This window comes from Biomphalaria glabrata, chromosome 4, assembly GCF_947242115.1.
Source record: "Biomphalaria glabrata chromosome 4, xgBioGlab47.1, whole genome shotgun sequence".
Lineage (NCBI taxonomy): Eukaryota > Metazoa > Mollusca > Gastropoda > Planorbidae > Biomphalaria > Biomphalaria glabrata.
In genome coordinates, this window is record NC_074714.1 from 36,836,782 (window position 1) to 36,861,595 (window position 24,814).

Here is a 24,814-nt window from a genome sequence, read left to right on the forward strand (position 1 = left end):
GCTATAGAATATTGAATTACAAGCGAACATGGTCGGACATTAACTACAGATTAGCTTGTTACAGTTTATTTCAACAATAGCTTATCCTTATAAACTTTATTTACATGTTAAGTTTCTTCCTAGCTGAAGTTAATTGATTTGAAGTGTAAAAAAAACTGGCTAAAATTAATTTGGTTACCCAGAACACAGAGGGGTGCAAGTGAATAGTCATCCATCAATACCTGATAAGCCTAGGCTAGTCTACTACAACTGTACTTCAGTCACCAGTGGAAGCACTACTTGTTCAGTTGCTACTTAGATTTTAATTGACATGATGGTGCTAAAAAGTGGCTAGAATATGGCCCATGCACCCCCTTGCGTCCCCCTGAGGGCGCCCATGGCTCTAATTCAATGTGACATTTTTCTGAGAGTTTTTAACGTACGCTTTGATAAGTTTATTTTCCATGTTCGTTTGTTTTTGTTGTTTTCTGAGAAAAAAAATTAGTTACACATAGATCCCACTGTAAACAGATAGAATAGAGTTGTATTGGTTGCAAGACACAGATCATATTGTAAACAGATAGAATAGAGCTGTATTGGTTGCAAGACATAGATCGGACTGTAAACAGATAGAATAGAGCTGTATTGGTTGCAAGACACAGATCAGACTGTAAACAGATAGAATAGAGCTGTACTGGTTGCAAGACATAGATCAGACTGTAAACAGATAGAATAGAGCTGTATTGGTTGCAAGACATAGATCAGACTGTAAACAGATAGAATAGAGCTGTATTGGTTGCAAGACATAGATCAGACTGTAAACAGATAGAATAGAGCTGTATTGGTTGCAAGACATAGATCAGACTGTAAACAGATAGAATAGAGCTGTATTGGTTGCAAGACACAGATCAGACTGTAAACAGATAGAATAGAGCTGTACTGGTTGCAAGACATAGATCAGACTGTAAACAGATAGAATAGAGCTGTACTGGTTGCAAGACATAGATCAGACTGTAAACAGATAGAATAGAGCTGTATTGGTTGCAAGACATAGATCAGACTGTAAACAGATAGAATAGAGCTGTATTGGTTGCAAGACACAGATCAGACTGTAAACAGATAGAATAGAGCTGTACTGGTTGCAAGACATAGATCAGACTGTAAACAGATAGAATAGAGCTGTACTGGTTGCAAGACATAGATCAGACTGTAAACAGATAGAATAGAGCTGTATTGGTTGCAAGACATAGATCAGACTGTAAACAGATAGAATAGAGCTGTATTGGTTGCAAGACATAGATCAGACTGTAAACAGATAGAATAGAGCTTTACTGGTTGCAAGACATAGATCAGACTGTAAACAGATAGAATAGAGCTGTATTGGTTGCAAGACATAGATCAGACTGTAAACAGATAGAATAGAGCTGTGTTGGTTGCAAGACATAGATCAGACTGTAAACAGATAGAATAGAGCTGTATTGGTTTCAAGACATAGATCAGACTGTAAACAGATAGAATAGAGCTGTATTGGTTTCAAGACATAGATCGGACTGTAAACAGATAGAATAGAGCTGTATTGGTTGCAAGACATAGATCAGACTGTAAACAGATAAAATAGAGTTGTATTGGTTGCAAGACATAGATCAGACTGTAAACAGATAGAATAGAGCTGTATTGGTTGCAAGACATAGATCAGACTGTAAACAGATAAAATAGAGTTGTATTGGTTGCAAGACACAGATCATACTGTAAACAGATAGAATAGAGCTGTACTGGTTGCAAGACATAGATCAGACTGTAAACAGATAGAATAGAGCTGTATTGGTTGCAAGACATAGATCAGACTGTAAACAGATAGAATAGAGCTGTATTGGTTGCAAGACATAGATCAGACTGTAAACAGATAGAATAGAGCTGTATTGGTTGCAAGACATAGATCAGACTGTAAACAGATAGAATAGAGCTGTACTGGTTGCAAGACATAGATCAGACTGTAAACAGATAGAATAGAGCTGTATTGGTTGCAAGACATAGATCAGACTGTAAACAGATAGAATAGAGCTGTATTGGTTGCAAGACATAGATCAGACTGTAAACAGATAGAATAGAGCTGTATTGGTTGCAAGACATAGATCAGACTGTAAACAGATAGAATAGAGCTGTATTGGTTGCAAGACACAGATCAGACTGTAAACAGATAGAATAGAGCTGTACTGGTTGCAAGACATAGATCAGACTGTAAACAGATAGAATAGAGCTGTACTGGTTGCAAGACATAGATCAGACTGTAAACAGATAGAATAGAGCTGTATTGGTTGCAAGACATAGATCAGACTGTAAACAGATAGAATAGAGCTGTATTGGTTGCAAGACACAGATCAGACTGTAAACAGATAGAATAGAGCTGTACTGGTTGCAAGACATAGATCAGACTGTAAACAGATAGAATAGAGCTGTATTGGTTGCAAGACATAGATCAGACTGTAAACAGATAGAATAGAGCTGTGTTGGTTGCAAGACATAGATCAGACTGTAAACAGATAGAATAGAGCTGTATTGGTTGCAAGACATAGATCAGACTGTAAACAGATAGAATAGAGCTGTATTGGTTTCAAGACATAGATCGGACTGTAAACAGATAGAATAGAGCTGTATTGGTTGCAAGACATAGATCAGACTGTAAACAGATAAAATAGAGCTGTATTGGTTGCAAGACATAGATCAGACTGTTAACAGATAGAATAGAGCTGTATTGGTTGCAAGACACAGATCAGACTGTAAACAGATAGAATAGAGCTGTACTGGTTGCAAGACATAGATCAGACTGTAAACAGATAGAATAGAGCTGTACTGGTTGCAAGACATAGATCAGACTGTAAACAGATAGAATAGAGCTGTATTGGTTGCAAGACATAGATCAGACTGTAAACAGATAGAATAGAGCTGTATTGGTTGCAAGACATAGATCAGACTGTAAACAGATAGAATAGAGCTGTATTGGTTGCAAGACGTAGATCAGACTGTAAACAGATAAAATAGAGCTGTATTGGTTGCAAGACATAGATCAGACTGTAAACAGATAAAATAGAGCTGTATTGGTTGCAAGACATAGATCAGGCTGTAAACAGATAGAATAGAGCTGTATTGGTTACAAGACATAGATCAGACTGTAAACAGATAGAATAGAGCTGTATTGGTTGCAAGACATAGATCAGGCTGTAAACAGATAGAATAGAGCTGTATTGGTCGCAAGACAGAATTATTGCAATCTTCTGCTCAACAACGACGATAACAGACGTTTGACTTTTTCTACTAAGAGAATAATTTCAAACGACCTAATCTTCGAGAGGCATCTGGGATCTTCAGCTGGGAACTTTAACTGGCATATTCAAACTGGGAGCTTTTAACTGGCTTTTTTTTTTTACTTGGACCTTTCAACCATCAATTTTAAAATGGGACCTTTCAACTGATGACATATACTTTTAAACTAGGACCTTCCAACTGACAGTTTAAATTTGGACCTTTCAACTGGCACAAGAGGATACACCGAACAAAGCATTTTCAATCCACATCTATCATTGCAAAGACAAAGAATTTCTTTCTATAATGACAGTGCGTAGAATGTGCAATAAAGAATAGATATCATTCCTTACTGATGCGATATAGATTTGGGTGCCAGATAACATCGATGTCTTGAAGTTACGATGAGATACGTTTCTGATACTGTGAAACCGTAAAATGTCATCCTGTATTCAAGTTACGAAATCACAAACAAAATCATGATGCGAAAATATTACTTTAAAGAAGCAACACAAAACCGTAATCTACTTTTAAATAAATACAAAACTGAATTCTGGAACTAGGAATCTCTTATATAATATACACACTACAGAAAGCTACCTTACAATGCAATCTAAACTCTTTTACTCTACTCGTCGCTCTCTTTCGAAACTGAATATGATAGTCTTGAAATACTGTCTTTAGCACCCTTTCTAGCAACGTCCAAACTCTTTTTAGAGCTGATGGAAAAGCCGTCATCGTTTTATATAAACATGTCATTACTTGTCAACAACATACAACCTTGGCCTTGCACTGCAAATAATCTACAAATAGACTGAATGCACTAGCTGCTGTACGCTACGTGACACTTATAAATACGTTCTATCCAGAGTGAGATGTCCTGCTTCCAACGATATCTAGTAGATATATATGAACAGTTGCGTAGCAGGGCACACATGGGCCCCTAATGGTTGTGGGCTCAGGTTCATTGAACCACTGCGCGCGATGGATGCTACGCCACTGTATATGAGGATAGACTTAAGAGATGATCAGGCCTGTATACTGTTCTTGCTTTACAAAGCTTATGTCAACTCACTCTGTCTGTCTATCTGTCTGTCTGTCTGATAAAAAGTTTGAACAGGTTATTTCTTCCACTCTCATTCTCGGATCAAGTTGAAATTTGTACAATAAATTCATTGGTGTGGACACTATATAAATCAATGAAAAAAACAACAACAATAAGGCAATTCATTTTTGGTAATTAATTAGTGTCCAATACCAACAAAGGATCCTTTGGAATTCACAGATATAGCTAAATATGTAGGGTTTTGTCCCTTTTGATAATTATACACGTTATTTCTCCCACACCCATTCTCGGATCAAGTTGATACTTTAAACATATATTTATTGTACCTAACAAAATATGAGCCAATTAAAAAAAAACAGTCAGTCAATTGATTATTGGAAGTTAATTATTTTGTTTGATATCGAATAACATTATTGAGAGATATAGTTGTAAATATGGATTTTATCCCCTTAGATCAGCATCTTCTTTTTTTTAAAGTACATCTTTTTTTTTCCTCTTTTCACCCAGACAATATGTTTGGAAACCTGGCTTGATGGAAAACAAATCCCAAGGAATAATACACTTTTATATTGTCATTGGATTTTGTCGTGCAGAAAGGTTAGTTACAAAATTATTCTGGCCACATGGTCGCGTGTGACAAAATGGATAATATCAGGTTTGCATGCTTAGAAATGGACGCAACACCTCATCCCCCCCCCCGCCCGGTCAATGTTTTCTTTAGATATTCATAGAATATAATGGGACACTATTCAATGATATTCCGCCATTATTCTAGCTGCATCGTTTGCACTTGTTGTGCTCTTAAGAAATGATCAATTGTGTCCCTTGATTTTATTCTACTTGATCTTTTCTTAAATAATATTAAATAGAGAATATGGAATTGAGATGTAGAAAACATTGTTTGAGCTTAAATGTTCAGATAAGTCACATGAATTTTGTGGGCCATTTCTATATATATTAAAATACTTTTAAAAAACAATTTATATTAAGTGAAGGGAGTACACCGTTCAATCGGTGGCATATATTTCAATATTGCAAGGTTTATCATCCCTTGTTCTATATATAAAGCAAAATTAATTAACCACCAATAATTGATTAACTAATTCAGTGGTGGGTAAACCTTTTTAGTAGAGGGTCAAAAGATTAAAGGAAAGAATTTTAATAGTGAAATATTTATAAATAATTTTTAGAAATAATGATAAGTTAAGATTCCAAATGGTAGAGATTGGATTTCATTAATTACCACTACACACTATATGGCACAAGTAACTTTTTTTTTATTTTCGAACGGCACAAAAATTTCAAAATCTATTTGATTTCCCATCAAGTTATCGAGGTATCTTCATGACACATGACCCTAATAACTTTTTTCACAAGAGTGAATGAATTTTAAATCATAAAATGAAAAAATTATTTTTAGCAAGCCGATTTGTAACTAAAACTTCTATTTTGAATCTTTTGATAATGTCGGTAGATCTACACGTACTCTTAATATTTAATTCATTCTTGTTACCCAGATCTGTGAATAATACAAAATCTGTCGTGCCGAATCTTCAAATATTTGACATTCCGCTGACCAGTTTTTGTCTTGGAAGAAAGACACTTTTCCATTGTTCAAACTCCAAACTAGCTCGAAGAAATGTTCAGCTCTTAACGTTCTTACTTTGTTACAACAAGACATGTCAGAGTATTCAGCTTGCATAGAACTTGTTCAGTTCTAAACGTTCTTACTTTGTTACAACAAGACATGTCAGAGTATTCAGCTTGCATAGAACTTGTTCAGTTCTAAACGTTCTTACTTTGTTACAACAAGACATGTCAGAGTATTCAGCTTGCATAGAACTTGTTCAGTTCTAAACGTTCTTACTTTGTTACAACAAGACATGTCATAGTATTCAGCTTGCATAGAACTTGTTCAGCTCTTAACGTTCTTACTTTGTTACAACAAGACATGTCAGAGTATTCAGCTTGCATAGAACTTGTTCAGCTCTTAACGTTCTTACTTTGTTACAACAAGACATGTCAGAGTATTCAGCTTGCATAGAACTTGTTCAGCTCTAAACGTTCTTACTTTGCTACTACAAGACATGTCAGAGTATTCAGCTTGCATAGAACTTGTTCAGTTCTAAACGTTCTTACTTTGCTACAACAAGACATGTCAGAGTATTCAGCTTGCATAGAACTTGTTCAGCTCTTAACGTTCTTACTTTGCTAAGACAAGACATGTCAGAGTATTCAGCTTGCATAGAACTTGTTCAGTTCTAAACGTTCTTACTTTGTTACAACAAGACATGTCAGAGTATTCCGCTTGCATGGAACTTGTTCAGCTCTAAACGTTCTTACTTTGCTACAACAAGACATGTCAGAGTATTCAGCTTGCATAGAACTTGTTCAGTTCTAAACGTTCTTACTTTGCTACAACAAGACATGTCAGAGTATTCAGCTTGCATGGAACTTGTTCAGCTCTTAACGTTCTTACTTTGTTACAACAAGACATGTCAGAGTATTCAGCTTGCATAGAACTTGTTCAGTTCTAAACGTTCTTACTTTGCTACAACAAGACATGTCAGAGTATTCAGCTTGCATAGAACTTGTTCAGTTCTAAACGTTCTTACTTTGTTACAACAAGACATGTCAGAGTATTCAGTTTGCATTGAACTTGTTCAGCTCTTAACGTTCTTACTTTGTTACAACAAGACATGTCAGAGTATTCAGCTTGCATAGAACTTGTTCAGCTCTTAACGTTCTTACTTTGCTACAACAAGACATGTCAGAGTATTCAGCTTGCATAGAACTTGTTCAGCTCTTAACGTTCTTACTTTGCTACTACAAGACATGTCAGAGTATTCAGCTTGCATAGAACTTGTTCAGCTCTTAACGTTCTTACTTTGTTACAACAAGACATGTCAGAGTATTCAGCTTGCATAGAACTTGTTCAGTTCTAAACGTTCTTACTTTGTTACAACAAGACATGTCAGAGTATTCAGCTTGCATAGAACTTGTTCAGCTCTTAACGTTCTTACTTTGTTACAACAAAACATGTCAGAGTATTCAGCTTGCATAGAACTTGTTCAGCTTTTAACGTTCTTACTTTGCTACAACAAGACATGTCAGAGTATTCAGCTTGCATAGAACTTGTTCAGCTCTTAACGTTCTTACTTTGCTACTACAAGACATGTCAGAGTATTCAGCTTGCATAGAACTTGTTCAGCTCTTAACGTTCTTACTTTGTTACTACAAGACATGTCAGAGTATTCAGCTTGCATAGAACTTGTTCAGCTCTTAACGTTCTTACTTTGTTACAACAAGACATGTCAGAGTATTCAGCTTGCATAGAACTTGTTCAGTTCTAAACGTTCTTACTTTGTTACAACAAGACATGTCATAGTATTCAGCTTGCATAGAACTTGTTCAGCTCTTAACGTTCTTACTTTGTTACAACAAGACATGTCAGAGTATTCAGCTTGCATAGAACTTGTTCAGCTCTTAACGTTCTTACTTTGTTACAACAAGACATGTCAGAGTATTCAGCTTGCATAGAACTTGTTCAGTTCTAAACGTTCTTACTTTGCTACAACAAGACATGTCAGAGTATTCAGCTTGCATAGAACTTGTTCAGTTCTAAACGTTCTTACTTTGTTACAACAAGACATGTCAGAGTATTCAGTTTGCATTGAACTTGTTCAGCTCTTAACGTTCTTACTTTGTTACAACAAAACATGTCAGAGTATTCAGCTTGCATAGAACTTGTTCAGCTTTTAACGTTCTTACTTTGCTACTACAAGACATGTCAGAGTATTCAGCTTGCATAGAGCTTGTTCAGCTCTTAACGTTCTTACTTTGCTACTACAAGACATGTCAGAGTATTCAGCTTGCATAGAACTTGTTCAGTTCTAAACGTTCTTACTTTGTTACAACAAGACATGTCAGAGTATTCAGCTTGCATAGAACTTGTTCAGCTCTTAACGTTCTTACTTTGTTACAACAAAACATGTCAGAGTATTCAGCTTGCATAGAACTTGTTCAGCTTTTAACGTTCTTACTTTGCTACAACAAGACATGTCAGAGTATTCAGCTTGCATAGAACTTGTTCAGCTCTTAACGTTCTTACTTTGCTACTACAAGACATGTCAGAGTATTCAGCTTGCATAGAACTTGTTCAGTTCTAAACGTTCTTACTTTGCTACAACAAGACATGTCAGAGTATTCAGCTTGCAAGGAACTTGTTCAGTTCTAAACGTTCTTACTTTGTTACAACAAGACATGTCAGAGTATTCAGCTTGCATAGAACTTGTTCAGTTCTAAACGTTCTTACTTTGCTACAACAAGACATGTCAGAATATTCAGCTTGCATAGAACTTGTTCAGTTCTTAACGTTCTTACTTTGCTACTACAAGACATGTCAGAGTATTCAGCTTGCATAGAACTTGTTCAGCTCTTAACGTTCTTACTTTGTTACTACAAGACATGTCAGAGTATTCAGCTTGCATAGAACTTGTTCAGCTCTTAACGTTCTTACTTTGTTACTACAAGACATGTCAGAGTATTCAGCTTGCATAGAACTTGTTCAGCTCTTAACGTTCTTACTTTGCTACAACAAGACATGTCAGAGTATTCAGCTTGCATGGAACTTTTGCAATAGTCTGTAAGATCAAGGGAGCGAATAGTATCGTGTTAGCCTCGATACAGTTTGGGATCAGTATAGAATAGTATCTACAAGCTTTACTATTACATCAAGGACTAGTTTTTATATTTAAAGTTTTATATTTCAAACAGTTAAATAAAATGACTTCAAGTAGAATGCAGTGTAGGGAAACAAATCGTTAACAGTTTTGTAGCTATATCTGAGGTAATACTATATGATATTTATGTAGGTACTTTCAAAATTCTTAGACCTTCCACTAATTCATGAGAAATATCTGGCATTTATTGCTGTTCCTTTTCAGAAACATATGTAGACAAACTCTTCAGCAATATGCCAATTTATTAAATCATATTTTCAACAATTTTTCTTCATAAACCTATTCCGCATTATCGTTCACATCGGTACTTTCGTCCTAGTAATGGAACTGAATTTTAAGTTTGGAATTTGAAGTTGACTGTATTGGGTATATATTCAAGTGCTTATAAACGCCCACGGTTTCATTGCTATTGGTACACACTTGTTTGTCGCAGGATTACTTCAATGTTACAACTCTTATTTAAACTTTATCACTGTCAATGAAATAGTTATTTTAATTACTATTGCAAAGCATGTGCTGGGACTGATAAGGCTTACCGCTGCCATAGTTTGCCATCAATAAATTAAATGGTTAATTTTTTATTGATTCACGTGGTAATCGACAATTAATAATTGTGCGAAATTTCAACTTGATTCGAGAATGAGAAGTGAGAGAAAACAGAAATTGTTAAAGAATCCACCCAGACAGACATACAGACGGAGTGAGTTAATATAAGTTTTATAAAAAAAAAGATAAACTACATTTATTTACTGAACACCTCGAACCCGAACCTCTAGTAATCTTTTGTGGGATTGTAATTCGTTTCTTTTGTCTGAGGAGGTCTACAGTCGATGGGTGTAAAGAAATGTTGGTCAATAAAATTTGCATATTAAAGTCTTTTGTTTTCTGGAAACAATGATCGACAAGATATAAAGAGTCCATAAGTAAAAGGAAGAGACAAAATGAAATGTAAATCTATTTGTCTGATTTTAGAGCTACTGAAAAATACAATTTACGAACGGAAAGAAAAAAAAAGATTGTTAACGAGGTTCGACCTTTTCGCTTGCTGAGATTTAAATCTCGTGCTGTCGAGGTAAGTCATGAGATAACAAATGCTGGATAATCTCTCAGTCCTTGCGTGGAGAGGTCTCTAGCAATCCACTAAGACTTTTTTGGCAGTGTGCTTATTAACCTTAATCTGAAGAATGATGAGGCTAAGCAGGGTCGGATTTGTGGGAGGGCAGGCAGGGCTACTGCACTCCGCAATATGGATTTTAAAACAAAATGTAAACTACGAAAAGGCCGAAACTTTTACGTGTTTTCATGATCGACATATTTTGTACCTCATTTTTTTTTACCGACTGTATTTTAAATCTTACTTTTGGCAACACTGTCGTGGTTAAGAAGGGTCTGCTTGTAGCCAGCTCGTTAGATGTAGATTCCATGGCATTTCCACGCCAATGTGACTCAACACAGGACCTTACCATCCAAAAATAAATAAATAAATTTTGGTTACTAAAATATGCATATTAAACATTTTTAACAAAGAAGGGAATGACAGGAAATGAGCAAGTACTCCTTTTTTCTTTCTTCTAAAATATTGCATGCTTTCAGATACAAGTACAATTAAGTGGATTTTTATTAAAGATTTTTGAAAAAAAGTAGGGGCTTCCACTTACTGAAATTTGGCCCTGGGTCTAAGTTTGGGCCCTCGAATAGTTTGCTTGTCTTACTTTGGCCAAAAAGTTATACTTATGTCATCGCCCCTAAGAAGATGTTGGTTTAACACAGACAAATGTTTTGTTGTAACACAGACAAATATTTTGTTATAACTCTAGACTTGATAAATACATCCTAGTTCCTGGTAATATGCCATGTATACCCCCATCCCCACACACACACACCATAAAAGTTAAGTGGGGAAAAGTTTGTTTTGAAATCACAATTAATCTATTTCATTTTTGTTTGGACTTTTCTAATTGATGCGGCACACTTATCAAAATGGTGACATTGAAATAGGATTTTCAATAGCTCTTTCGGTTTTTGAGAAAGATAGACAGACAGACAGACAGACAGTTTCAATGAATATATGAATTGAATAGAGGTATTGTAAGAAGAAAAATTCTGACAGGTGACATTTTTAGTATAGAGTATAAAAATGACTTTAAGGCATTAACACGCGGAAAACACAACTTGGGAATGGGGTTCGAACCTGAGACTTCTTTTATCAGCCTGTTTTTGTCTTCTTTTTCTTAGGACACTTTCTGGGTTACAAGGAACACTGGTAGAAAAATTATGAATAGCGGAAACTGACCAATAGCCGGGGTGTTTACTTGTTTGTTAAATGTGACTGAATCAGATGTCAAGGTCTCTCGAAGACAGAGAAATAAATGTGTCCACGATGTGAGCGCTTTAAAAAAATGGAGGACTAGGCGGGTCGATGACCATCATTAGAATCAGCAGGAAGTTGTAATTAAGCTAGGAGGACTAATCAGAAGTAGGACAATTTAGTTGCTAAGACTTCTGGGAAAGAAGAGTGGCTGGAGAAAATGAGGGCTGGTGGAAGTCTAAGATGAATGGGATTAGACTTTTAGGTTTAATTCCCCTTTTTCTGATGTTAGAGTTATTGTTCCTGTCTTGTTCAAAATAAGAGATCTGTTTCCTATTGTACACAAAACAGTCATCGCTAATTTGTCTTCGGTATTTTTGTAACATCTTTGAAGTGTTCAGAAGGTCGATAACTCTCGTTTGCAACACCTCTATTCAAGTCAGAACTGAGTAACATGAATGCTGATCTCTAAATCGGCTCTAACGATTTTCCTAGAAATGTAACAGTTGATGTAAATCGCTGGGAAAAGAATTACTAGTTCGTTGGCCACACGAGAAAACTCTAGCTTGACCGTTATAATTTTTCAAAGTTAAAAAAAAAAGAAATATATTTAAATTTGGCTCTAAATTTGAGTAAAAAGAGTAGTCAGCCGTAGTGTGACTGAGTTGTTATTATATTTAAAGATGCCTAAAGTTTATTGATAGATTATTTAAACTTGGCTTATATTTTCATTTAAATCTAATATAAATTACATCTAGATACTAGATCTAGAAGTAGGTCTAGATCTTAAGAGTTCTAAATCAAGAGACTAGATCTACTTCCAGATGTCTAGGCTATATAAAAGAAGAACCAATAAATAATGATTCCATTCAACATTGCCCACTGACCTACTGGGTAACAACGCTTGTACAGGGAGCTAACGTGTCAACATCACGAGCTCGATACCCGGCTCAAATTTAAAAAACAAAAAATTATATTTGATTCAATTTGAAGTTGTGTAATGGAGGGATTGTCTTTTAAGAACAAAATATTTTTTTTTAAATGTTGTTCTTGTACATGTTTGTAATGAAATATAGTTCAAACAATGTTCAGTAGAACACAGTTCTTCTTATCGCAATTATTACCTTTCATGATATTGATGCTTGAGAGTTATGGGTTTAATGTATTCAAAAAAAAAAAGAAACCCTTAACGTAATTTAGAAATAACACTATTGCAGATTTTCATAACATGGGGCCCAATTAATAAATAGAAATGTTTTGTTTTGTGTATCCGGCGTACAGAATTTGAAAGTGTTCATAAACTTAACGTTTTTTTTATACTAAAAGATGCAGTACACTTTGTTTGTCTTCAGAATCAAGTTAAGAATCTAATTTTTAAACAAATAGCAGGCTATTGTTCAATAAATCCATTTTATAATCAAGCAGAAATTAAAAGAATCCTACCCTACATGGATACAACCACTAAATGCACTTCTTGCATTGAAGCTCATATCATAACTCAGTGCTTCTCACACTCTTACCACTGCCCCCCTCCCAGACGAAAAATTTCACTCGCGAGCCCCTTTCCCAGCTGGGAACTTTTGGGGGAGCGCTGTAGCATACCGCATGACGATAAAATCACATATAGTTAAAACTAAAGCCCGGTTGTATATCCCAGAAACATAAATCTAACATGTTTTTAAACTCAACATTTACTTCATGAATGTTCATGTGTTAGTAGTCTATTTATTGTTTGAGTGGAAATATTATTTCGTTATATAAGTGTTTTCTCTACTACAAGGGGGTTGGGGAAAGCGCTCTATGCTCCCCAGCCCCCGGCGCCATCGTTTTCCTGCGTTCTGAGCTTCACAAATTTTCCCCCTGATGTCTGCAACGCCCTTTTATCAAGTAAAAAAAAAAAGCTTTTCAATAAGGTTTTAAATTAAGAAGGGTTGGGACGGGCCGATATAGAAATGTTTTCTTGTAATCAGATCGGACTATTCATCATATATATCTATAAAGTTGCAGGTCAATTTAAGTCAACTGAAGATGGAGGAAGTACTGACAATTTTTGTATGCGAGGAACATTCGAGGTTTACACACCGAGGGTACGTCTGTAGTGGGTGTGATCGTCTTAAGACCATCTAAGTGATATGTAAGACGTCTTATGTTATGTAAGACCATCTAAGTGATATGTAAGACGTCTTGTGTTATATAAGACCATCTAAGTGATATGTAAGACGTCTTATGTTATGTAAGACCATCTAAGTGATATGTAAGACGTCTTGTGTTATGTAAGACCATCTAAGTGATATGTAAGACGTCTTATGTTATGTAAGACCATCTAAGTGATATGTAAGACGTCTTATGTTATGTAAGACGTCTTGCCATGGACCTTTTTATATTACAAAGCTAATAACAACCCACTCTGTCTTGTACAAATCTTGTACGCGTTATTTCTCCCACTTCCGGATCAAGTTGAAACTTTGCACAATTATTCATTACGATGACAAAAAATCTAAAAATTGACCAATTATTAGTTCAATTAGTCCTGCAATTAATTTATTTTTTTAAAATATAGAAATAGCACTAACATAAGGGAGATAAGCCTTGTGTAGAAAATAAGTTTGTTGCCTAAAAAAAGGATTTTTGATATTTTTCTTGATTTTTACATACAAAAGTCATCAAAATAGCGATGTACTACAGATTTTTAACCATTCGGACACAAAAAAAAAATCAAGAAAAATCAAGTTTGCGTAGATATTTTTAAATGTCTTCCTCAAAAAAGTTCTGAGTTGATATATATGCAGACGACTCTTGTGAAGACGCTATTCATTTTAAGAGGTCCACTTATGAAGACGTAACAAGACTATTTGCCGACGATATTTTAATTTTAAAACATTAGCAAAAAATGCCGTAATCTATATATATATATAATTCTCATCTTCCTTCAACAAAACATTAGCAAAAAATGCCGTAATCTATATATATATATAATTCTCATCTTCCCTCAACAGTTTAAACGAGTAGTAAGGAGTAAAGGAAAGATCACTCTACGGATAGTCCACGAGAAAACAAGAAGGGGGGGGGGAGAACACGTAGTCACAAAATAGCAGGGCAGGACCGGTGCAATATCACTCTTTTGTTTCATTTCTACCTCACGTTAAAAAAAAAAAAGGAAGGGGGGGGGAGTAATCTACTCTGTAGTAACTATCGAAGCGAGATAGCACGCTCATGAGTTTGGACACAATGGAAAGATCACTCTTTTATTTTTGCAACTCGGACGGAGGGAGTTATCCTAGGTAATTTAAGAGTGAAATAAAAAGACAATTTTCGTCTGTATATTTCAGGAGATTGGTATGAGTTTTCCAAAGATTTTAATAATTTCCGGATATTTCCAGGACGTATTCGTATATTTTGCAATTTCAGGATATTTCCAGGAGCTCCTGTTAAATCAACAGGAGGCCGCGGGAAATCTGTTATAAGTTATAAAATCGTTTAGTTTAATAATTTATCACCTAGAATTAGCGCGGGTCCTATAAAAGTGCTGAGCCCACTGCGGTCGCATAGGTTGCAGTGGCCTAAGGTTGGCCCTGCAAATTAGCGGCGTATGCTACGCCGCAGGTTGACTAATATGTTAATATTCAAAGACAGATTGATAACCACAATAAAAACGCAATTTTTTTTCGGCTCTTGAAAAAATGTATTGATTAGTTTTGCCCCCCCCCCCCGCTCTTTTTTTTTTGTTGTCTTTGTGTCAGGACGACGTGCACCCCAATGAGAAATGCAGAGCCTTAATTCTTTTTTTTAAGTGCTTAAAATCTACGAAATTCAAACTTATTTGTGAGGAAAACAGCTTCTTAATGAGACGTGGTAGAAGCTGATGCTATTAGAGTCTCGGCCAAATCCTCTGCTTGTTTATAAATTACATCAGAAATTTAGGTCAAGGTCGAGCTGAAGGCTAAACACAAGAAATCTGAATCAAACGAAGCTTACTGACAATTAGTTGTTGTTTTTTTTTTTGTTTTGTTTTTTGTGTGTTTTGTGATTGTGAGTAATTAGAAAAAGAGCAAACAAGAAACGAATTAAATGTATTTCTATTCGTGTAACAGATGCAATTAGTAAGTAATGTTCTGCACCTTGGATTTTATCTAATTCTTGAACAACAGTTGCTGGTCAAGTAAGTTTAGGCTAAAGGTTATTTCTCTCTTGTAGTTCCTTCGGGTCAAGAGTACACCATTGAGAGGAAGTTTTGTCTCTGACCATTGTCCTGCGTTCCCCCCGCCTCTCTTGACTGCAATATAAACACCCAGGCACGGAAATTTGGTGAGGACAAAAAAAAAACGAGACAGGTCAGGACAACAGGAGTCAAGTTACAGTAGGGTAGAGTCAATGTGTGGGATGGTATCACATGTGTGTGTCTGTGTGTGTGTAGCCAACAACAGGAGTCAAGTTACAGTAGGGTAGAGTCAATGTTTGAATGTGTGGGATGGTCTCAAATGTAAGAGTATGTGTGTGAATGTATTTTGTTAGCGTGGTACGGCAGGGGGCGCTAGTCGATCCTAAGCCAATCTCAAAGATGACAAAAAGATTTAAGTGTCTTACACACAGTGCTGAAAACAAAATCTATAAAATCTTGTAGACACAGGGCTTCCTAAAAAGTCCGCCTTGGACTCCTCAAAGGGGCTTATCTTTTTAACGAAAAAAAATCATAACTCTCTCTGTCTCTCTGTGTCTCTCTCTCTCTCTCTCTCTCTCTCTCTAGCTACCACATGAGCACCTAAACGTTTGCATTTCACAATTTGAAATCTTTTATAATTTTAAAACTAATTTTAAAAAAAATGAAAAATACTATTTCCAGAAAGCGCTTACAATTAGTTGTTCTGTGGACAATGAGTTCTTGATTCAACCAAGAATATTCTTTAAAGAAGACCTTTTCCAAAGCAATGCATCAACCTTGAACCATATACAACCCCGCACACAAAACAACACACAACAAATTCATAAAGTTAGATTAGTCAGAAAGAAGTAAAGTCTTTCAAAAATTCCAAACATTTTTTTTTAGAGAGAGAATTTCCCCAAGTAATCCAATCAGCAGCCGGATTTTACGATTAGGATCTTTAGGTTTGAAACTAGTATTCTTTTTTTTTTTAAAATCATTTCAAACATCATTTTTGTGAACAGACTTTACCGTTAATATGGATTCCTACCACCTCTAACCTGCCCTTTCGTTTTAACAAGCTTATTGCTTATGCTTAGCGAATGTTGATAAATGGGGTGCGTATCTAATGAGAAATATTTAAAAAATCAATTTGAATTCTTATGTGGCTACCTGAGATGAACATTACATTAGTTCAGGGCAGGGAGGATTAAGGCGCTAATGAAATTGTAGTGGATTCAAATATTTCCTTTGTTTATCACCTTTACCAATGAATAGACACGCTTTGTTTCAAGTGGTGATCCTGTTTGAAGAATTTAATGGTAACATATAATTACTTTAAAAAAAAAGAAAGAAGCATTTTAGATAAGATATTGAGATTAGGCAAGAGAAGAACACAAGAAGTAGCTATAATATATATGTTGTTAGTCCAGAGTAATCGATAAAAACCACTTCTGACACCCAGAGAGTTGAAGTCTTGACTGTACATGTGTGTGTAGGTGTGTGTGTGTGTGTGACTGATCTGTTTAAATCCTTTTATTTCTTTTTTTTAATATTTGGCATTGAAACTTCAACATTTTTTAAACATGTAATTAGACCGGAAAATCTTTCAACAATAATAGATACTGTAACATTCCATAAATAAGGAGATATTGTGAGACTTGTCACTACTGTATTGTCCCAAGGACGCAATGTATGCCTCGACTACATTAACTTTTTTGTTAGGTGCACGTTGTTTTCTAATACGAGGCTAAAAGATCGTTATCTCTTTCAAAGTCCAGCCCCTTTAGGCCCAAAAGTCAAACGCACTCACCTTTACCCTAATAGGTCTTGACTTTACAAATGTTTCTTTACAACTCACGGGCTCAGTGTCAGACCTGAGTGCCAGGTCTCAGTGTCAGCTCTTAGTGTCAGACCCGAGTGCCAGGTCTCAGTGTCAGCTCTTAGAGTCAGACCTGAGTGCCAGGTCTCAGAGTCAGCTCTTAGTGTCAGACCCGAGTGCCAGGTCTCAGTGTTAGCTCTTAGTGTCAGACCCGAGTGCCAGGTCTCAGTGTCAGCTCTTAGTGTCAGACCCGAGTGCCAGGTCTCAGTGTCAGCTCTTAGTGTCAGACCCGAGTGCCATGTCTCAGAGTCAGGTCTTAATGTCAGACCTGAGTGCCAGGTCTCAGTGTAAGGTCTTAGCGTCAGACCTGAGTGCCATGTCTCAGTGTCAGGTCTTAATGTCAGACCCGAATGCCAGGTCTCAGTGTCAGGTCTTATTGTCAGACCTGAGTGCCAGGTCTCAGTTTTAATTTGTATTACATATTTCGGATGTTCTTTCAGAGTTGAAAATAATTTACTTCCTAGTCCAAACCTCCCGCAGGACGAAAGGGGATGGGAGCGGGCAGGGTATGAGCCGGGACCATCGATAAGTTGGAACGACAGTCCAGCGCGCAAACCGCACGACCAGACAGCCATTCTCAACCAGTCAGCCATCAGTGTCAGGTTTTTGTGTCAGACATTAGTTCCAGGTCTTTTTGCAGACAGTTTCAGGTTTCAGTGTCAGGTCTAAGTGTTAGACCTTACTGCCAGACCCTAGTGTCAGGTCTCAGTGCCAGGTCTCAGTGCCAGGTCTTAGTGCCAGACCTTAGTAACAGTTGTTAGTACCAGACCTAAGTGCCAGATAGAGGGTATGTGAGAACTTGTGCTAGCTTGTAACTTTTGGTTAGTAGGAGGTACTGGCTTATCCATCCCACGATGTCTGTCGAATACATATCTCGCTTTAGCCAAATGATTATCTTCTCAAATGATATAGATACGTTTTAAAACACCCAGAAATCTTCTTCTTTGAGAATGATATAAAGAACCCAGTATTTCTATTTAAGGTCTATATTTGTCTGTCATTAGACGGAGACAAGAAGAGACATAGAGATTCTTAATTATGTCGACTTTCTCTCTCAGCAAACGTGTAATTGAATTCGAGTAAATTTATTAGCCACGGTCCCTTCTTTCTTAGGATAACATTTTTTATTCTGTTTTCTTGTCTTATTTTATTGGAGCTGCCTCCTGTCACGTCTATATTCATGTCTTTTATCAGAGAACTAACTCTAGAATGTCAAAGAAATCGAGGCCATAGAGTGTAAGGACGACATATTTCGTAATTCGTTGAGTAATTTAGTTTGACTTTTGTATTATCTTGTGATAAAATTTCCAGCATGTTTGACCACTGCTTGAATGGTATGATTTATTCTTGAGTGATAAAAGCCCATGGTGCATCTTTTAAAGTAATATGTCTAAATTTTCTGTTTCTTTAAAAAGAAACATCACATATTACGTGACTACTCATTGTGATCATAACATTCCCAAGTATTTTCTCTAACTATTATTTTATTTATTTTTTCCAAACACGAAATAGAATTTTGAGTGCTGAACTTTGTATATAAAGCAGGAATGGGATTCTTATTTAGTCAAACAGAAACAGAACTCCTCTTTACGGGTGAAAATAATTTAATCCTCAAGCTGAAATCCTAAAATGATTGAACACACACTATATATTAAGGCTTAAATGCACAAATTCTATTCCAGATTCAAGAATAAATTCACATTAGTAGATTAAACATGAAGCTTGAACGTTATAAACTGAACAAACTTTTGTTTTGACACCGAGATAAGCTTGTCTCCCCTATGTACAGGCATCCAGACTAAGAAATAAAAAAATTCTCAAATTTGTTATTACATTACACCAATTATCTCCCCTTAGATTATTTCTCTTCTGTGTTGAAACTGAAACCTACTAGAAGACAAATGATTAAAAACAAACTTCCTGTCGACATTTCCGTGGCAGCCTTGACGCGTACACTACGTGAACATTAAGTAGCGACAGCACCTAAGAATAAAACATTTGGCCAAGCTTTTCACAAGAATACTAAGTTGACCAGTCCCTGACGTAATCATTGGGTGCTCCTAGACTGTAGAGTCGGGATCTAAATATAGGGATTTAAAAGTTGACAAAAAAACATCCGATGGAATAGCACATTTCTTCCAGAGATTTTCTTAACACTGAAAACATCACCCTTTTTTTTTTTTGTAGATTCTGTTTGACCAGCGGCTCCGATGTGGTTGTTTTTTTCTGTTGTCCGTTTGACCGACCGGTCACAGGTGACTATTAGGTCTCATGAGTTATAAAAAAAAAGGTCTTTTAAAGATTCGATTTTACTATTGTCTGTGTCGTGTTTAGAAAATCGCGAAGGTAACTTTTTTTTTACAAAGCTTACTTCGTTTGAAAGGGAGAGAACCCTGTACACTTCATCTCTCCCACTTCTCATTCTCAGATCAAGTTGAAACTTTGTACAAATATTTATTGTTTGTGGTAACACATGGATCAATACATAAAAGTAACCAATTAGTTCATCAATTAGTCATAAATAACTAATTTAGTTCTATATGGAAAATGTACAAAGCATAGGGGAGATAAACCTTGTGTAGAGAATTAGGTCATACTGGAGCATTTTTTTTTAAAATTGTTTTTTTGAAAAGGCAGCACGGAAACCTTCCCCCCCCCCCAACTGGTGTCCACAAAAGTGATTGGTCCACAAAAGTGATTGGTCCATAGCACATTGAGCATGTTGTAAGCAAGAAAGTTGCGCATAAAAAATACTTCCAGTCACACAAATGTATTATTGTAAGTCTAGATCTATTAAAAATTAAGTATATGATGGATTCAAAATAATTGAAGCGATTTCACACGATACAAGCTTTGTTTGGTCAAAAAAGTATTTTCTTTTTCATTTTACTTGTTTGTTTGATTGTTTGTGATTGTGTAAGATTGACAAGGCCAACGTAGTTTAAATTAGCATGTATTTTTTTTTAAACCAAATGTACAATTCTTATGTTTGAATCGAGTTGTGGAGAGAAATTTATCCAAACGCTTGCTCTGTGTGGCATAGTTTTTTGTTTTTACCATTTGTCTAATAAATCCATTAAAAGAAATGAAAAGATTATTACTGCGTATCGAATGTGTCCTTAGGTATTAATGACTTGGCAAAGTTTCTTTTTTTCACTGAAAATATATATTGTAAATACATTGAATCTATTTTTTTTTATTTAAAGTCTTGATGGACTTTGCATTAATCAGCAACAACTTTGCTATTTGAATTGAGTTTGGAATATTAAGTGTGAGTATAAATGACAAGCAGGAGCAGCCTAAGAGTTTGTTAATAACTCTCGCACACATTCATACGAATTAGAGGACATCCGATTGTATGTTCTGGAGATCATTACTCACTCTGATTTTTTGAATAGTATGTATTTATTTCATAACAAATATTTCATGAAAACTTTTAGAATATTCCAGTGTATTTTTATTACAAAGCGTTTATCAACTCATTGGCCACACTGGGAAAAACTCTAGTTAGACCATTATAATTTTTCAAAGAAAAAAGATTTGGCTAGAGAACTAGATCAAGATCTAGATCCAGCATCGATTTTGAAAAGACTATCGCGTTCTTGAAATGATTATGATCGGAAATTTGCTAAGGTAATGTATTATTTATTCAAGAGTTAATAAAGTAAAGAATAATTATACGTACCGCCTGCTAATGAACATCAAGTTTGAGTGACACAATAAACTTCTTTTCCGATGTAATCTACACCTATGTAAACATATCAACAAGTGTTTTCTGAGTTTCATTTTGCGCATCTAGAGTAGAAATTTATACATTTGCTTAACCAGAATTTTTTCTTGGTGGAGTGGAGAGGGAAGAAAGAGGCGGGGTGAAAGTTTTCTAAATGTTGTTTTTAAACGTAACATTCATGAGTTATTAGATCCAACTAATCGCTCTATAAGAAACAAAGACTATTTGATTAGCGTTGACGTTCTGCTTTATACGTTGCACTTGTCATTTATCTTTGGACTCCAAGACAAGCCGCATTATAAGTTGTATAAACGAGGTATTGTATTTTCAAAACAATTATTTTATTATAATTTTCTTTCTAAAAAATCTTTTTCTTTATATGTTTGTAAGTCTATATCACCAAACTAGAATACAAGGGCGTAACCAGGATTTCTTCCTGGGGAGGGGAGGGGTGAGGAAATAGGGACTGGTAAACAAAAGTTCCTTTTTAATCTTTCATTCATTATTTTCAAGAACAAAGTAATCGCTCTTACTAAAAGCTTTAGAAAGGATTAATTGTCTTAGAAAAAACACTTTTTAAAAATATTGGTATTTGTTTTAATGTTTTCTTGAGTTGGAGGTCCTAAACAGAGGACCATTGCTTTAATATTGGTCTTTGTCTGTTTGTGTCAATTTCTGTTTCAACTTTTGATCATTCTGAATAATAACTAAAACCCAAAATATTAAACAAGAAATCTTTTTTTTAGTGCGCACCTCACGTAGCCCATTGTTTAGAACGCATATGAAAGACTTAAATCTCTGTCACTTCCTGCCAATAAATTGTCTTTGTCTTTCTGCGTTGAACACCAGGTAGTGTCTTCTGTCATAGATTAGCTTCCAACAACCGCCGTGTCACATTCTACGAAATTATTGATGAAATCTTCCCCTCCCCCCATTCCTCTTACCCTCATAGTCTTGTTTAAAAAACGTGTAACAGACTTAAGGATGGAAGCTAACTAAATGTGTCGTCTGCTCAGACCAGACAGTAATTATGTGATAACAAAGGAAATAGGAAATTTCGTCTTAGGCTGGACAAAATAACTGATAATATTAAAAATAGTAGATTGGCTTTGAAATAAAAAAGGGGGAGTGGTTGTGGTAGGTCAATTGACTATCGACTTGTATTGTAGAATATTTATTGTTGCTTTTTTTTGTTTACAGTATCCGACATTTAGCACAAATTATTGTCAAGCTTGACATTACAGCTTCGAAAGTACGATTTAGCACAAAATTTGAAAACATTATAAACGAAATACCCCCATCCCCTCCTTTCGAGGATAAAGAATTATATATAAGTAACGTCAGTATCATATAAGGTAATATAAGATAAGATATAGATATATAGATATTTATATATATGTATGTATATTTACAAAAAGGATGAGATCAACATTCAAAAGTATCAAATAAATTCTGTTGCAGGTCCTTGAATTTTATGACAATACCATAAACACACTCTCGGTGTATCTTATAGCAATCAGCATGTCACCACCAATAACAATCATTTCACTACTAACAAACATTATGTCACAGTCACCACTAATAATCAGCATAGTATGTCACCACCAACAATCAGAATGTCACCACTAACATGTCTTTTGACCTAGACAATGAGACAAGGTCAAAGTCTAAAGCATTTCATCATTCCTGTTTGTCTAAACAAACAAAATATACTTTAACAAACCAAATGTACTTTTCGTAATTTGCTTTGTACTTTACAGATCAGAAAATTTGTGTGAAAAATTGGGACATTTTAAAGTAGCTGTGTCTCAACATTTGGAACGAGGCATTGGTTAAATGTTAAATTTGACTTTTGTCTTCAAATAATTACCACACGGCTCAGGCTCAACGACATTTAACATCAACAAATTATTGAAGTACAAAGCTTTTATTGACTCACTCTGTCTGTCTGTCTGTCTGGTAAAAAGGTTGTGCACATTATTACACACTATCTTGTATCAAGCTGAAAATTTGCACAATTATTTCTTTTACCTGACAATAAAAGAATCAATAAAAAAATTAACTAATTAGTTAATTAGTAATTAGTAATTAATAATTTATATTAAATCATAATTTATGGAAAGAGAGATACAGACAGACATAATGAGAATGAAAGTGACTGGAGAAGGCTTATATTTTATCCATCACCTACATATAGCCTCTCCTAGATATAAAGTTTCAAATAGATATATATATAAATATGTTTAGATACCAAATGTTGACACTATACTCTCGCTAGAAGAGATTAACCAAGCGACAAAAAACAACAACTAATTCTAATAATTAGAAGTGATGTTGAAAGGTCTACCATATTTGTTATGATTTACAGGAAGTCATTAACAAAAAAAAACAAAACAAAAAAACATACACAAAAAAAACCCAGAAAGAAGGGAAAACAATGTATAGCTGCTTCTAGTGCTGCGCAGACGCAAACAACTTTGATCTAGAGAGATTGTGTTTTTATTTAGACAGAGTTCCAAGAATGTTGAACGACAAATGAGTTTCCCGCTAGCGAATAACAAAACGAGTGAAAAACAAGCAAAATATTGGTAAAAAATATAAAAAAAAAAAAAAAAACTTATCTGATAGAAAGTACTTCACATTTACAGCACGTATATCAATACTTTAATATTTATTTCCCTTTTCGATCTCCAATAAAATTAACTAGCACTATTTCATTAAGTAATCGGTGAATTTTTTTTATTTTTTTTTGTATTCATTCATGTTTTGTTAGAAACCACGAAATAATTGTGCAAAGTTTCAAACTGATCTGAGAATGGGAGGTGGGAGAAAGAATGAGTTCAAAACTTGTTCCACACTGTCCAGACAGAGTAAGTTCATATAGACCCCACTTAGAATTGTTTCATTGGCCAGTTTATCTATTACTTTATTTATAGTAACATGACATCTTAATAGAGTTAAGACCTTTTTTCTCTTTCCTGTTCCATTTGTTATATATTCCAGTCATTAAAGAAAAGGATTGTGATCGTAAATAAAGAGATGATCTTTACGAATAAAGTTTGAACATCGGCGTCGGCAAGAGTTGGCAGTACATCTCATGGGCGTAGTCAGGATTTTGTTTCGGGACCCCCCCCCCCACTCCGCATATATATATATATACATTCCGACCATTCATTCTTTCGGAAGACGCTTATTGTACCCTAGAATATGTTCTTGGTGTAAATGGAAAACTTGTAGACTCCTCGCTCCTGCCAGCAAGGTGGTCTGGGGGAGGCCGAGAGCTCCCCCAGAGGGGATCGGGACGAAGCCAAGCACTATTTCCGGTATTGAAAGCTAACAAAATGCTTATTCTGAGGTATCTTTAGTGCATTATCTTGCTATTAAAAAGTTTTATTTCAAAAACCTAATCTGCTATTCTTACTTAGACCCTCCCGCGTCGTTCGGCGCATTGGGCGGCAAGCTGCTTCCACAAAAATATGCCATTGGCAATGTCTAAAGCCTTTTCCCAACTGCTCAGAGGAACTCCGTGAAAGTGTGGCGCCAAGTTGTACTAGGATTTCCCTGTTTGCGTTTTCCTTGTAATGGCTTCCATCGCAACTCTTATTATGCGTAATTCATTTTGTCGGAGACATGTCCCGTAAAACCCATTTCTACGCTCTGTCACAACAT

General features: G+C 35.5%; 1 protein-coding gene across 2 annotated transcripts in view; it reads right to left on the minus strand.

Moving 5' to 3' along the window:
- The window catches only part of LOC106054052 (thyrotropin-releasing hormone receptor-like), a 121,406-nt gene that overhangs the window by 64,707 nt on the left and 31,885 nt on the right, over positions 1–24,814 (minus strand). The window contains exon 1 of one of the 2 annotated variants that reach the window (XM_056027869.1): positions 10,446–10,543. The exons of the other annotated variant lie outside the window; for it this stretch is intronic. The gene's annotated coding sequence lies outside the window, so the exon portion shown is untranslated. Of the gene's footprint in view, positions 1–10,445; positions 10,544–24,814 lie in introns of those variants that run through there. 2 annotated transcript variants of the gene reach the window in all.